This window comes from Cydia pomonella, chromosome 23 (genome assembly GCF_033807575.1).
Source record: "Cydia pomonella isolate Wapato2018A chromosome 23, ilCydPomo1, whole genome shotgun sequence".
NCBI classification, from domain to species: domain Eukaryota; kingdom Metazoa; phylum Arthropoda; class Insecta; order Lepidoptera; family Tortricidae; genus Cydia; species Cydia pomonella.
This window is the reverse complement of record NC_084725.1, coordinates 6366785-6383040: the sequence shown is the minus strand read 5'-3', so window position 1 is coordinate 6383040 and position 16256 is coordinate 6366785. Positions and strand designations below refer to the sequence as shown.

The following is a 16256-nucleotide window of genomic DNA, read 5'->3' as shown; positions in this document are numbered from 1 at the left end:
GAATTAAGGCCTTTTCTGACATTACATAAAAGGTTCGATGTTATTAGTAGATGTCAGGCGTTTACGTCGTGTCGATAATGAAGACATTTGTAAATATAGGGGCGTTGATCAAGAGAAATGGCCGCCGACAATTGATGGAATAATTGGTACTTTACTGCCGTTTGGTCACTTTACAATTGTTTGTCTACTTTGTGTTTACATTTGCAGATGCGTCTTTTTTCGTGGACTATTAAAATTATAGAATCTTTATTGAGTGTGCAAATTTTAAAAAATAAAACGTAAAATTTCGTTTTTAAATTATTTTATATATTTTTTTAAGAAGTTCTGTGAAACTAACAGTGCTAACGGCAGTTACAGCAACAGATACTGACGAAGAGAAAAACTTCTTTAATAATTAGTTAGATTATAGGTAAACCGGTGGAAATAGTGTTCTATACTCATTCATATATTTATTAGATATTAAAACAAAAATATCTAAACATATAAACAATAGCTGCTGCCCGCGATTATGTCTGTGTAGAATGATTTATTTATTTAATCGAATGGCATAACAAAAAAATCACAAGTAAATCGAAAATATATCAGGTATGTCACAAGTTTGTATCCAAGGTTTTCAGCCATTGGGCTACGTCAGGAGTAAGTGAGAACAGGTCATCGGGGCTTCCAGGATAGGCTCTGAGGGGGCACTCCTGTACCACGTGTTGGACAGTTTGAGATTCAGCGCCACAGTCGCATCTGGGCGAGTCGATCCATCCACAAAGATGTTTAAAATGTGCGGTACGGCCGAACCCTGTCCGCAATCTGTTAAGCTTGCACCATTCATGTCGCGGGAGGCTGAACCCCTTCACTTTCACGCCGGGTGAGATTAGGCTACTAAGAGATCGGGCTGTCTTTGACTGCCAGTCAGAAGTCCATTTTTCTTTAAGACTGAGTCCGGATTCTATTAGGGCCTTAGCCAGCTTACAAGGTGGGTGACGTGATTTGAGTCGATGGTGATAACTGGGGTTAAGGAACTCTTGGCGCCCGGGGAGGTCCACTCTAGCTATAAGTTTCTGGGTTTCCCTTAAAAGTGCCTCTTCCCTTCTCAGTCTGGGAGGTGCAATGTTACATAGGACCGGGAGCCAGTAAGTTGGTGTGGGAAGGATGGTGCCTGAGATGCATCTCATCGACTTATTGAGTTCCACATCGACTCGGTCCGTATGCACACTTTCCAGCCACACCGGTGAGCAGTAATCAGCAGTAGAGTAAACAAGGGCCAGGGCTGAGGTGCGCAGGCAGTCTGCGTTTGCTCCCCACGAAGTACCAGCAAGTTTATTGAGGATGTTGTTCCTGGTTTGCAGTTTTCTAGCCAATTTTGTAAGATGTTCTTTAAATGTGAGTGAACGATCTAAAGTGACTCCCAAGTACTTAGGGGCAAAGTTGTGCGTCAGTCTTTTTCCCTGCCAGTGTACATTTAACTCGTAGTTTGCCAGTTTGTTGTGGAGATGAAAGCAGGTGACTTCAGTTTTTGCGGGGTTAGGAGTGAGTCGCCATATTCGCAAAAAGGAGGCCAACCTCTCCAAGTCTTCAGACAAAACTAACTCGAGGGAAGCAAAGTCTTTAGCTTGGGTGGCCAGGGCTATGTCGTCCGCATAGATGAACTTTCTGGCGTTGGTGATGGGAAGATCATGGGTGTATAGGTTGAAGAGCGCAGGAGCTAGAACCGATCCTTGGGGGAGACCATTATTTAATTTTCGTTGTCGGCTTGATTTGTTGCCAAGGTGAACGGTAAAGAGCCTCTGCGCTAGCATGTTTGAAATGAGGTTCATGATCTTCATGTTTGGGACTACGGAGAGGAGTTTAAATAGTAGCCCTTCTCGCCAGACAGTATCGTACGCGGCCGTAAGATCGATGAAGGCGATGCCCGTTTTAAGCCCCTTCTGGAAACCTGCCTCAATATGGGACGTGAGGGCTAGCACTTGATCAGCGCAGTTTCTACCAGCCCTGAAACCAGCCTGCTCGGGTGGTAGTATGTTTTCTATCAGGGGCCCGATGCGCTTTAGCAGCAGCTTTTCTAGGAGCTTATAGCAACTGCTCAGGAGTGCTATGGGTCGGTAGCTTGAGGCGTCACTCGCAGGTTTTCCCGGTTTGAGGAGAGCTATGACTTTGGTCTCTTTAAAAGCTTTTGGGAGGGAATTCGACGACAAAATGTCTGAGAAGAACGCAGCCAGCCAGCGGCGTGAGTTTGGGCCCAGGTTTAGTAGAAACTCGTTGTACACTCCGTCTGTACCAGCCGCCTTTCCCAGTTTCAGGTTTTTAATTGCTTCCGAAACTTCTTCTATGGAGAAAGGTTCGGCTAGACTTGGGTCCGTAGTAAAATTTTGTTTTAGGGCTTGAAACTGATTTTGGATCATCCTGGTGTCTGTCTTCAAACTTTTTGCTCTAGAAGTTTCCACTATCCTGCTGGCGATCAGGTTAGGATGAATGTCTGAGCTAGCAGGTGGAGTCGATATTCTATTTCCAGTGAGTTTATTTAATGTCCGCCAAGCTTTCCTGCTGGAGTGTTTAAAGTCCAATTTAGAGACAGTGTCTTTCCATTTTTCCTCGCGGTTTTGATCCAGTGACTGAAGTAACTCAGCTCCAACATCACAGTCGCCCGTTTTGATGAAATTGTCATAGAGGCGTTCGCTTTCGCTGTTCCATCCGGGAATGTACTCCTTCCGATAACCGCGCTTTATATAAGACTTGGCAGTTTTTAGCAACAGGCCCACGAAGCGTCCGTAGTTTCGAGCGGTAGCAGGAATAAAGCGGATGCAGGAATCCACTTTCATCTTATAGGCTTGCCAATCAGCCTTGTTGAAGTTCCATCTTGGAAGTGGCATGGAGTTGACCACAGGTATTTTGATGCCAACTTCCGAGAGCACAGGGCGATGTTGGCTATTGGGAAAGTCGTGTAGGACATTCCTGGTGGTTGACAAGGGGTGACCATTGCAGTCCCGAGTGACGAAAGTCAGGTCCGGGTTATAATCTTTTTTCCTCTTTTTTGTAGAATGATGATGATGATGCTTGATAAAAATTAACCCGTCCTTTTTCGGGCCTTCATAATCGATTCAGCGGTTTAAGCGTGAAGTGGTAACAGACAAACCGACAGAGTCACTTTCGCATTTATATTATAGTAGGGGTATAGTAGGAAATACAGATTTAACGATACAGTTACAACTGCCTGGAACATCTTCGTTCAATCGCGTCTGTCTGTACCCCTAACTACAAACTCAAGTAAAAAACCCACGTTTCTCCGGAATGGCGTGCTACAATAAACTAAATTGCTTGAACCACATGAGCCTCGGAACACGTACTTAACACATGGTGCTTGCTTTTGTAGATGCAACTTTGTTGTAGGGTTACCGAACTTACAATGTAAACATAAAGGGCTGGTTGTTTTTAACCATAATTGTCGTGTATATTTGATTATAGGGAACTTTGGACTACAGCTGTTAAGTTATTTTTGATGTTGTTTCCGAAGAAAGATGGCTGCTTCAAGACGTACCGCGAATGTAGTGATTTTATAACGACTTAAAGAAGAGAACATAAATTGTTAATCGTTTTAATTATTATGTTTTTATATAAAAAGAACCTGTGGCATAAACGCATAATTCATATTAAGCGTACATATGACAGATCTGTTTTAAGAGACGTAACAATGGTTAGTTAACATCATAATATATATACAGAATGTGATTGTAATAATAAGAAATGCCACAGTTTAAAGTACATATATTGATTGTTACTATTTTATTATTCGTACATGTAAATTGTGACAACCCTAAGAAAAGGTAGAAAGTGATAACAAAGACAAGAAAGACGATGAGACTCGTAATATATGCAAATTGACAACCCTATATGGCTTGTTTGATCTCTTGACAATTTGGACATGTCAAATTACTTTTAAACAATACTTTGTAATTTTGTTTAGCTTTGATTATTCAAATTTTCCAACAAAGCATTTCGTAAGATTATAGGAATGGATGTTACGTTTGCCTTGATTGTCAATAAAGACGTATGTGCCACATGGCAGATACGTCCTTTTACAAACTGTATTAGGAATAGGATGCTTTATAACAATCTTGAAAAAAAAATCAGTTAAAATTTTATTCGCATTAACATCATAATAAAGCGACAATATTTAATTTAAATTAATGTCTTGATCCCAATATTAATTATTAAATATTTTTTCCAAGCGAAGCAATACTTGGACTCGCGTCAGAACCAGGGCTTAAAATGTGAATATATACGCTACCCCAACATAAAATAATGGAAATGAGAACTATAATTGCGTGTGCATGCAGATAAACTTGCGACCTTTTACTTCGAAGAAGCAATTCTTCCTAGACGTGGGAGCTGGGACGTAGACAGATCTCTGATTAACATAACTTAAAGACTTGAATGCAGATTTAACAGCGCTGGTGTCAAATGTAGAAGACAAATGGTGTTAGTGTGAAGGAAACCTTTGGTATTGTAAAATTGCTATGTCAAATTGATAGAAAACTAGCTTTTGCCTGCGAATAGAATTATATTAGTAGGAATGGTAATGGCATAATTTATATTATATTATATATATATATATATATATATATATATATATATATATATATATATATGAAAAATAAAAAATACATGATATATGGCTTCCAAATTTAGCTTATAAATAAATATTATTTAAATAAATATTATAGGACAAATTGACTAAGTCCCACAGTAAGCTCAATAAGGCTTGTGTTGAGGGTACTTAGACAACGATATATATAATATATAAATATTTATAAATACTTAAATACATAGAAAACACCCATGACTCAGGAACAAATATCCATGCTCATCACACGAATAAATGCCCTTACCAGGATTTGAACCCGGGACCATCGGCTTCGTAGGCAGGGTCACTACCCACTCGGCCAAACTGGTCGTCAATATACTTACATATTATAAATAACATTTTCAGTAATAGAGATTTTGAACTTAAAACAAACTGATGCGTTAATAGTTCTAACGTTACCTTCATGATGAAATGTTCCGGAAAATTATCATTAAGTATTTACAGAAACAAGATTTATTATAATTGAGGGCATAGCCAAAATGACAATCTCGTACATAGACAAACGCCAAACGAATAAAAAAATGTATCGTGATGACAGATGCTACGAAAAGTCACGTGACTATTACATTATTCAAGTCTCGATTGGCGTTTTCTATCAACTATTGTCATCTTTGCTTGGCCCATTGTGCTATTAAGCCCTTTGCAAAGGCCAAGACTTGCGATTTTGGAATTGATATTGTTAGCTCTCTAACTGCCCTGTCTGCTCCTAAGTGGTTCAATTCCCTGTGCAGTAACAGGAGCCGTTTGTAAACTGTCATTAATTCACGAGCGACATCGTGAATGTGCCTGGAAAACAATAAAAATGTAACCCTTTTATACATTCGTGTATAGATCGTTCACTCAAATGAACACTCAACGTGAGGTTGGGGCGAAAAAGCGCAATTTGCGCCTCGACAAATTTTTGATATTTTTAACACTTAAATTATATATTATTCAGATCATTATGAATATTATGATAAAGTATTTCATATATAAAATGACTGTGCAATATACTTAGAATGTTTGTTTTTTAGTTTACATATTTGTAAATTGTATCATGCACTTTCATTCAATTTTAAACCAATTTTCAGTGGGAAATGGAACAAACCTGAATATAGCTATTCCTTGCGCAACTTGCAATGTAATTTCAGAAAGTCAATAGTAGATTCTAAATCGCTAAAAGAAAAGAAACGTATGATTATCTATACTGGATATTTTCCTCGTGGAAATATAATGGCCTATAATGATACAGTGAAACTATAGGTTATCTAGCCAACCCTTACCGCCAAAACTGTAGCATTCGCGTTACACGATAACGCAAACCGGAAACGCAACGAAACGCGTTCACGACTAACATGGCGGCCGGAAGGGACGTAACGACTGTTTTAGACCAATAAGAGCGTTTAAAACAGCGGCTAATGCACATACGACCTTTTTATTAAAATGTCTGATACGCTTAGTAATAAGGACGTATGTGCAAGTTGAGTGTTATACTGATGCGACCTGAATAAGTATAGCGAAATCGCCTTAAATAAATAAAGGCGTATGTAACACCAACGCTATTGCAGATGCGACCTTGTGGATTAAAATTGTATTACGATTCAACCCGCCAGTTAACCCTGGCTTTTAAGGTGACCGTTTTCAAAAATGTATGAGTCGGTCGGAAAGTTTGATGGGATTTGTTTTGGACCATTAATAATATCGTATTATCGTATTAGGGAATAGGCCTTTATGTCGCGTTTTAAGCCTCAAACGGAATTTTGAATGCGGTTTACAGTCAGCGTTTTCTCGTCACGGAAATTGGGGAACTTCTGTTATTTGATACTAAAATCTGTAGGTATCATCATGTTTGTATTTTAGGGTGAAGCTAATAGTTTTGCTGACTGAAAATGCATAAATAGTATTCAATTTAGAAAACAGTTTTATAATGCTTATCAGTTGTCGGTGATTCTTAGATCAGACCCGAGTTTTTTTTAAATATATATTTAATGCCTTAAGGCATTATGGATGTCTTTTGTGCTTTTTACTTCTTTTTGTGCTTTAAAGCTTAAAGTAAATAAATATTCTTCTAAGTGGGTTTGAAAATATTCCAATGCAGATATTTCTTATATTTCAATAATAAAATATAAGTACTGACTTTTTTAATTCAACAGCGAGAGCTTAAATATATCCACTGTCACAGTAAATGATGATCCATGACATATTAAAACAGGCCATTGAACCATACAAGTCAAACTTTACCCCATAATCGGGTAAAACAGCGGGGTACCCCAAATTCAATATTTGAAAGACGGGATTACCCCATTGTCTATGCAGTGACAGCACAATGTCCGTTATTATTGTATGAGACATTAAAAACATAAGCACGGAGCGATTGGGGAACGCACCCCTCAAATATGAATCTCAAGGGATGGGACAAAGAATAGATAAATATATAGATTGGTATATACTTGGTGTAAAAGCGATAGTCTAATAAAAGATTTCTATTTGGAATGAGAGATAATAAGCTGAAAATTTGTATACCCATATATATACCTTTATTATGGCATTCTTGAAGTCACTGAAAATCTCCTGTGTCTCTGGGACATCAATTATTTAATGTCAAATGTATTTTTTATACAATGTCCGAAATACTACCTGTTCATTTTTTTATGTTACTGGGTATTTTGCAAATAGAATTTTTTAATTACCAATTTTTATACAAGCAGATATAAGTACGTCTGCGAGCCACACTAAAAGCGTAATTTTTTCCATTTTTTCCTTTAACATAAAAAAAAGTCAAAAGTACGAGTATTGGCAAGGTACGAAGTCGGTGGAGGGGCAAGTGGCGCTAATCTGTCACAAATACACGTAATCTCATAAAATTACGAACATTAGAATGTCACACATAAGTGATTTGATTGCGCTGCACAAGAGTGAAGCCCAGATTTAACGTAAAAAAGCCCACAAAAGGAGGCCAGCAGCAGTCGTGCACCTAGCGAATAATTACTATTATAACTACTTATGTATCTACAGTTCACTACCCTTCTCTCAATAATTTACTCGATAATACAAACTTGATAAATCAATGCAGAAATGAAGAAGCAACTTTAAATCCTCAAAGTATAAAAACGCGATATTAAAACTAAAATCACAAAATCTCTCCGTAGATTTAGTAAACGAAATGGCCACTCTATTTATTCTACTCTTTTCCGAAGACAAAATTATAAATTTCATTCAAAGCAAGGGATACAGTACTCTATGTTTCAGATATAAGGTTGGTTTCGAACGTAAATGTGAAGTTGGTCTTCGTTAGTATGCGAAACTCGTACGGGTCTTCTGATTGGTGGAATGCTCACAGAAGGGTGACGAATTTAAGTATAAGATTTGCTCTTTATCGGCACAGTTGAATGCCTTGCTTTTAAATTAATTTGAACGTTTATTTAATATTATTTTATTAAAAGTTGGTTGCACTCTTTTATTTCTATTTTCATTTAACAGATCTTACAGTTTTCTTTGTTTTTGTTAGTAAGTTAACCCTTTACGTCTAAAAGGACATTGTCAGAGCAAACGGTAAAGCAGAGCTTCACAATCTATGAGTTATGTGCATGACTGCGGCGTTTGTTTAGTGGCTATGATATACACTTGACGTATGTTAGATATGAATGTGTACGAGTATGCCCTCAAAATTTTACTACGGCGTGACAGTTGATGGGGATCAAAGCGTTTGGCGCACAGACTCATTTTGTATTTCTGTATGTAAGTTAAAAAAAAATGGTGTAAAGGTAAAAATATAAGTGGCAACAGATAGGTTTTTTTTTTTCATTTAGGTTTACTTATTACCTTAGAATACTGATTTTATACAGGGTGGAAATTAATGGATGTCGACGCCATTGGAAAATAATCCAGTAATAAATAACATATATTTTATTTTAAAGTGACATCAATAGCCATTTACATATCGTTATATTTATGTATGTGTAAGTTTTGAGCCCAACACCCGTTTACGTTGTCAAATACCAATTTGCAAGTTTATATCAAATTATATCAGCCTACCCACATGACAATAATTTTTGAATATTGATTATTCCTTTCGGCTGCCTCGGTTATTATGTTATTACAGTTATAATTGTTATTTTAGTTATAATTGGCTTACACCCTGCTAGTTACGATTCTGTTCAGATCTTGGGTGTGGTCTGAATGTTAATTTTATGTTTTCTGGAGTCTAATACGTAGGTAAGATAGTCTGAGTCATCTCGATAGAAAGATAGTAGTATTCTTAGCGCTACTTGCACCATCCTATTAACCCGGGATTAACCGGTTAAACCGTTAACCCAGAGTCAAATTGTACTGGTAACCATGGTAATTCTAGGTTTAATATATTTCACAATATAACACGCTCGAACGCAAACATACAGAGTGACACAAGAATAAATATAAATATATATGACAGTGTTACACAAATTGAAGTCCCCCAAAAAGGCTTGTTTTGTGGGTAGATATCGATGTATCATATATAAAAACTTAAATACATATATAGAAAACACCCATGAGTCAGAAACAAATGCCATCCCACGAATAAATGCCCTTACCAGGATTTGAACCCTGTTCTATCGCTTCATAGGCAGGATCACAACCCAATAGGCCAGACAGGTTATCAAAAAATTCATTGGAATACATTGACAAAAATGATAACGGATTAATATTGTTGATAATTATTATAAACGCTTGCCTTTGTGTTTAACGTATTGTCGGGCAACCTTGTATATAAAAATCCTTTAAATACCAATATGTTATGTTAATGTTACGAAATTACATATAAAATATAAGGCAAAGTCTACTTTACCACCCTGTATATTTTATAGCAAAAATTAAGGTCTATGCTTATTCCTTAACTGTTTCAACTAATAAAGACATTTTTTTTTTTAATGTCTACCCTCTTTTTGAACTGCGGTTTTCATCTAAAATGTAAAAAATATTATATAATTAGAAATCCTCGTAAAACTCACCGGTACAAAAAGCCACCAAATAGTTTCCTCTAATGTAAGTTATATTCCAACAAAAGGGACAAATGCACACAAAACCGCTTTCAGTACCCGATTACGAACAAAACTGATTTTAAAAAGGACGTAAGACGCCTTAACATACCCCTAGACATAAGACCTTTTTAAACATAACTTTACCCGGGCTGAGTAACTGTAAAAAGAGCATAAGTTCCTTTATGTCGTAGCCAAGATAAGCCCTTTTTGTAAAGAAAACAGAAAAGTAGCTTCTTTAGCTAGGGTTGTCACTAACGTATATTATTTAGTTTTCAGGGGTGACTCCCCTTTCGTTTTAATGGCTGTGAAATTTGAGATCGGAGTGGCTTAAATCATTTACTTGAAGGTGATTAAGGCTGATTTGGTGTTAGAGCTAATTCAATTGTTTTTAGATAGGATAAAGTAGATTTAGGTATAATGTGCAAATATTAAAGAACGTATGATATTTTATTTACTGAAGAGTAGTTAAGTATTTGCGTTTATTAAGTTATGATTTAATGAAATAATTATTATTTGTCAACAGACACCATTAATCATTTATTACACATTATTATGTTCCCCAAGCACAATCATTTTGAAGACTTATCTATACAATCACAAATTCGGCAACTGTCCGACTGTGTTGAAAAAAAAAAACCTAAATTTTTAATTTGTTTTTCCTATATATTATCTCTCATCTCTCACTTTACATGGTACAAGTCCCACCATGGAGCAACGAGGCTAACTAAAATACAAATAAGGTAAATACGGATAAGTGGCATACTGATAAGTATGGCTGGCCTTCACATCGGGGCTTTTACACTCTGACTAGTGTTTATTGCGAATTCATATATTAAAATTTGTCAATAAAACAAGCTCAAAGTGAAGGCCAGCCATACTTACCTCGCAGGCACACTTAACCGTATTTGGCCTTATGGCATAAGGGCCAGAGGGCCGTGCAATCCTTATTCATTCCCTTTCCTTGTTAAGGCACTCCAACTGACCTCTTCTGTTTTCAATTTGTCAAACCTAACAGCCCTCTGCAAATTGCATTCCTCCCATAAATAACTTAACTAACTTTAAATAGTTACAGTTACAGATTGTGGCAACCCTGCCCGTTTGCGGCTATTTTGATTAATTACTGTTCTGAATGGTCCTATTATGGGAGTGGTTGTTCTGTCCGTATGAATAGAATGCCCATTGATATAGTTGATTACATTTCTGGGTTTAGGTAAACGGTTTAGGCAAAAACAGGGTTGTGCCTCGATTGTTTTTGGGTCAAAAATTTTGGATAACGCGTTATTTCGGTTTATTCCTCAAGGGTTACACTCCAAAAAGTGGCTCCCATACAATAGAATGTACACTCCTATTTTAAAATGACATGTTTTGAAATTAAAATGAAAGTTTTGAATATTTACGCAACTTACAGCTATGTCTACTCGTAGTACAAGTTTTCGTTGCTAAGAAATGGTATACAAAGAAAATAGGGTGATTAGAAATGTATTATGTAAAACTTCTACTCGCTCTAAATTCTTTGCTTTACAATTCGATTCGTGCGCTTGGTTGTAACCATCTTGGCAAAATTATGAAAAACCATTAAGAGAGTAAATTTTCAATTTAGATATAGGTCCTTTGTCGGGTAAAATAAAATTCATAGTTTATCGTAATTTCTCTTGTAACATTTCTTTTTCTATTATTTCTAATCTCAACTACATTCCTCGTCACCCCCTCACAGAACTAAAAACAAATGGCGTGGACACAGTGAACATTAATAGCCAATGGACAATCGTATCTCCTGTCAAACTCACTGTCAATACTCCAACTGTCAAAGTAATGACATTACACTCCAGTCACTCGGAACTGATAGTGACTGACAAACACTTTGCGCTCCACGACGACCTTGTTATCTACGTGACAAAGTTTACTCTTGTTTGTTTTAGCTGGAGATTCAATTTGGTCGCAGAGACTTCGTATTGATTCTTTTCGGTAACGATTCTTCGGATTTAAGTATTTGCATTTCGACTTGTTTTCTCGAGAGCTTTTCTTGGTTTTGATCTATTTTCGAAAATAGACTCTATTTTTATAAAGTTAAAGTAGTTTTTATGATAGTCTAGTTAAGTAAGATAAGAGATTGCGGCGCTAGATTTGGTCGAGTGTACTCCAATGGGGAAATTTGCTTACCTTAGTTCTATTATGCAGGGGTGGGGAACCTTTTTGTTTAGCGGATGAACGAGATAAATCTAGACAAAACAAAAAAGGGACATGGAAGGTTTTGCTTATATACGTGACAAATTAATAATTTTACTTGAATAATGTAGGTAACGAAAAAGCGTATTAAATGTACATATAGTCAAATCTAATAAACATTCACTTATTAACTAAAACTTCTTTGAAGTATAAATTAATAAGAAAATTTAATTTTTACGCTAATGTCGTTTTTGAAGTGCCGAAATGATGCATTATTAATTATAATAACATTTTTAACAAACTGTAATATATTAAATATGTTAAAACGGGTCACTCACGTATTTTAAGTCAAAACGCCACTTCTCGGTGCGGAGTGAAACATGTCGAGCGTTTTCGACTTAAAATACATGAGGGACCCGTTTTAACATATTTTATATGTCTGTATCTCACGGAAGTTTTATTATTCAAACTGTAATATACATAAATATTTTTATTTCAGTAATTAATTACACAAAGCGATTTATTTAAAGGTCACATTCGGATTGCAATTGCAGCAATAGCGGTACCCTAGTCGCAATACAAATGCCACTTTTAGAAACAAAAACCGTTTGAGCCAACAATGTAAAAGGGTCAAACTTAATTATAAAAACTATTAAAAGCATTTTTGATAAATTGTCAAACATAGTTTGATAGTTACAAAATGAAGTCGTCCCACACGAATAACTGTTGATTGTGTTATGAAAATCGATTATATGCAGCCCGCATGTGTGACATGTACAAATTGAGCCTAATAGAGGCATCAGTGCCGCGTTAAAATATTCATTTGTGTTGATAATCGGCGATGATGACGTAATTAAGTCATTTTGATGGCCCGGCCTGGATTCGTTTCGTTTTACAGCTATTATGGACTTCCTGGACTTTAATGTGTTGAACGTGGACATGGGATAATTAGCCAATTAAAGTGTTCTACGGGGTATGAAGACAACATCCATAATAAATATGAAAAGCATGCATGGAAATTAAACTACGCTTCTCTATGTGAAATTATTTATGAAGTTTATTTAAATATTGATAAGTTTTATTAAAATTAAGTTACTCGTAAAAATAGTACTTATAAGCTGATACAATTTCTCAAAGCAAACTACCAATGTCCGTTTTCATATAAATGTGGCTTTTCCATTCTGAACTTGGCAACGTAAAACATATAGCCCCTACTTAATATAAAACTTTGTATCTAACGAAAATGTCATACGCCGACATTTACGTTGGTCATAAATAGATTGAATTTTATACAGGTCTGGAACAATAAAAATAAATTGGTTTCTCGTTTTACTATCCGTCAATACGCAACAAATAAAACGGCAATAACATTCAACCTTTGAACAGATACGAGAATTGTGTACAATTGTATAATAATCCCGACAAAGGTTGGTTGAGTGAGAGAGCAATTTTCAACTGTCAGCCCCAAGCTCTCCGGCATTTGGCAACCAAACTGTAATAGCACAATAAATAGTGCGCAGCCCTCACCCATCTGTCACTTAACTAGTAAAATATACAGACGTCATTCAACGGGCCTCAGTGAAAAATCGCACCCAGGTTCAGCACCCCTGGCCAGCTACCGGACAGCTACAAACAATATAGCACCTTTAGCAATTAGTCATAGAGTACAATTTTGTGTGTTCAAGGATTGGAATAAATTTAAATATTTGTTAACTTAAAATGTAACTCATGTTGCCGGAAATACAGTCTGAATTGCGCGGCTCAGCATTTTGTTTCTTGGTTTCTCTTAGTTCTCGTATGAAACTCAACCATATTTGGATTACAATAGGGTTGAAAATGTGTTTCTGTGGTTTTGCTGCCGCGACAAGTTGTCGTAGGGGTTATTTAACTTTGAAGTTGTTCAAAAGACCCCCGATTTGGGATTCTGGTGGATTTCTTTTTGGATTAAAGGCCCCACGGATTTAATGATAATGCGTTGGGGTATTACCGGTTTTATTTTGTCACGCTTTTTTTTTAATAACGTGACGGATTTCTGTCATTTATTTTGACAGGCTTGATTCTGTCATTATACTTTTTTGTGTTTATTTACATAATGTGTTGCAAGTAATAATATGTTTTATTTTTCAGGTAAACTCAATTGATTGCTACAAAATGTTCGATATCTGTGAATATTGAAAAAAAACACATTATTACAAGTAAGTGATATACTTAAGAACAATTGCAGTAAATTATCGATAAATAATAAATAAATAAATAAATAAATAAAGCTAGAACATTTAACAACATTGGAAGGCCAGCGGTTTAGCAATAAATGCGTCCGGCTTCCACAATAAAGTGTGCCGAAGGTCGTTGGTTCAAACCCCGTATCGTACATTATGTATATCTATTTATTTATTTAAACTTTGTTGCACTACATACAACAATGCACAAATTATGGACTTAATACTAAATGGGTTTCTCTACCAATCAACCATAGGAACATACAGATATACATATACAATTCGTGCACAGAGAAATGTATATTGAATGATTTTTTTTTTAAGTGAATTATACTACATATAGATATATCATTTGACGTTTGTTTTTCGGTAAAGAAAAACATCAAGAGAAAACTTGCTCATCTTCATTCAGGCCAAACAGTGGTACTTTTAACTTAATTAAATATATCACAAAATATTTTAAACATAACATGTAACTTAACATGATCCTTATTTCCACTTACGTAAAGTATATTTCCCCTTAGGACTACATATGTATCTGTAGCCTTAATCAAGTTATATCAAAACAATATCACGTGAGAATTAATTACAGCGTTAGTATAATCTTCATCCCTATAAACATCACTTACCGAGGTTTCACCATCCAATATAATATGACCTTTGAATTCATACAAAGTATACGTAATTGGCGAACAAACTTACGCTGGTTTTCGAGAAAACCCGTTTAAATAGGGCGAGCGGACTCGCGCGAGTAACTAAACTTACGCACTATCATCACAGGGGCTAAGTAAATCGCGTATGTAAATTAAACTATGAGGAACGGCACAAGACATAAGATGTTGATAATTAAAATTACGAAAAATAATAGCTACCCCAAAAAACCTGTGCGCTGCTTTCATTTATCGTGGTTTTTGTCGTCATGACGAAATGCTACTCATTTTATAAATACGTATATTTACGATGAATATCTAGATTCATAGATTTTATTAGTTTACTTGACTTAAAAATAGAATATTAACACGATAACATGTCAAGAATTTCAAGACAACCTACATTAAACCGCTTGCTCCCTATTCTTGGACCGACTTAAGGAGCCCAAAGCCGTACCCGCTGACGATTATGCATATAACTGCCAACTGGCAAGTTCGAGCAAACCCGCCCAGTTTAGGGCTTTTCTCTGATTTACTGTACAGGCACCTAATAATACTAAAAACTATATTACATATATAGTTGCAAGGCATAATAATTATGATTACTTAAAATTTTGCAACCATAGCGAGCCAAAAGAGTGTTCAATTCACCAGGGCGTTTAGTTCTCAAATCAAATACTATTATGTCAGAGCTTATTTAGTTATAAAACTTCGGTTTTATTAAGTAGTAGATCTACATAGACTACATAGACGATGCTATTTAGTAAAAATGTGTCAATACCCGTTATTTTTTTCAATAAAATGTCAACTTAAAGTTTTTGTTATGGAAGGTAGAGGTAAGGAATGAAATCTCTATGTACCAATAAGTGTCCATCAAAAAACCTTAAATGGGTGGCGCTACAATACCTAGAATTTATGAGAAAAAAAATCAAATCATAGACAGCGCACTTCACTCTGTCAATAACGCCTAGGTTCTTATATACTCTATGCCTATTCAAAACTATACCTAGTTCACTGACCAGCAATCTGAGATTGATCATATTTTCAAGAAAAACAACAAATTAATGATTTTTCTTAAGAAACCTGAAGGTCAAGGTCACGCCGATTTCACGCCGAAAACACGCCGCCGCCGCCGATTTTTTGAAAAACGCCGCCGCCGATAATTTTTTAATCGGCGCACACGTCTAGTTGACACATTATTGCTTAACAGCGTCCAGATAGCCTAAGTTAATCCTGATACGTACAATATAATATACCATTTTGTGCGTCAACTATAAAACGCTTACTCCTTACACTTGGCCCCTCTTACTTAAGCGGATCCCGCGATTATGCATATTACTCGGCAACTGGCAAGTTGAAGCAAACCCGCCAGGTTCGGGCTTCTGATTTGCTATTGTACATACTTACCACGCGAAATGGCCGAGAAATTTTGCAACGATTTAGCAGTTCTGTTAGATAGTACATATGTATTAGTCTCTGTCTACGACTTCGCCTGCGCAGAAGTTAAACTGCCTTACCCTAATGGGTGGGAAGTATAGTTCATTCTGTTGATACTGAACTAACATTCAATGTCCATTTCACCCCTTTAGAA

General features: G+C 36.1%; 1 protein-coding gene across 9 annotated transcripts in view; it reads left to right on the top strand.

Annotated features, from left to right (window-relative positions):
* LOC133530728 (latrophilin Cirl-like) overlaps positions 1 to 16256 on the top strand; it is a 474969-nt gene that overhangs the window by 204130 nt on the left and 254583 nt on the right. The window contains exon 1 of one of the 9 annotated variants that reach the window (XM_061868760.1): positions 13970 to 13991. The exons of the other annotated variants lie outside the window; for them this stretch is intronic. The gene's annotated coding sequence lies outside the window, so the exon portion shown is untranslated. Of the gene's footprint in view, positions 1 to 13969; positions 13992 to 16256 lie in introns of those variants that run through there. 9 annotated transcript variants of the gene reach the window in all.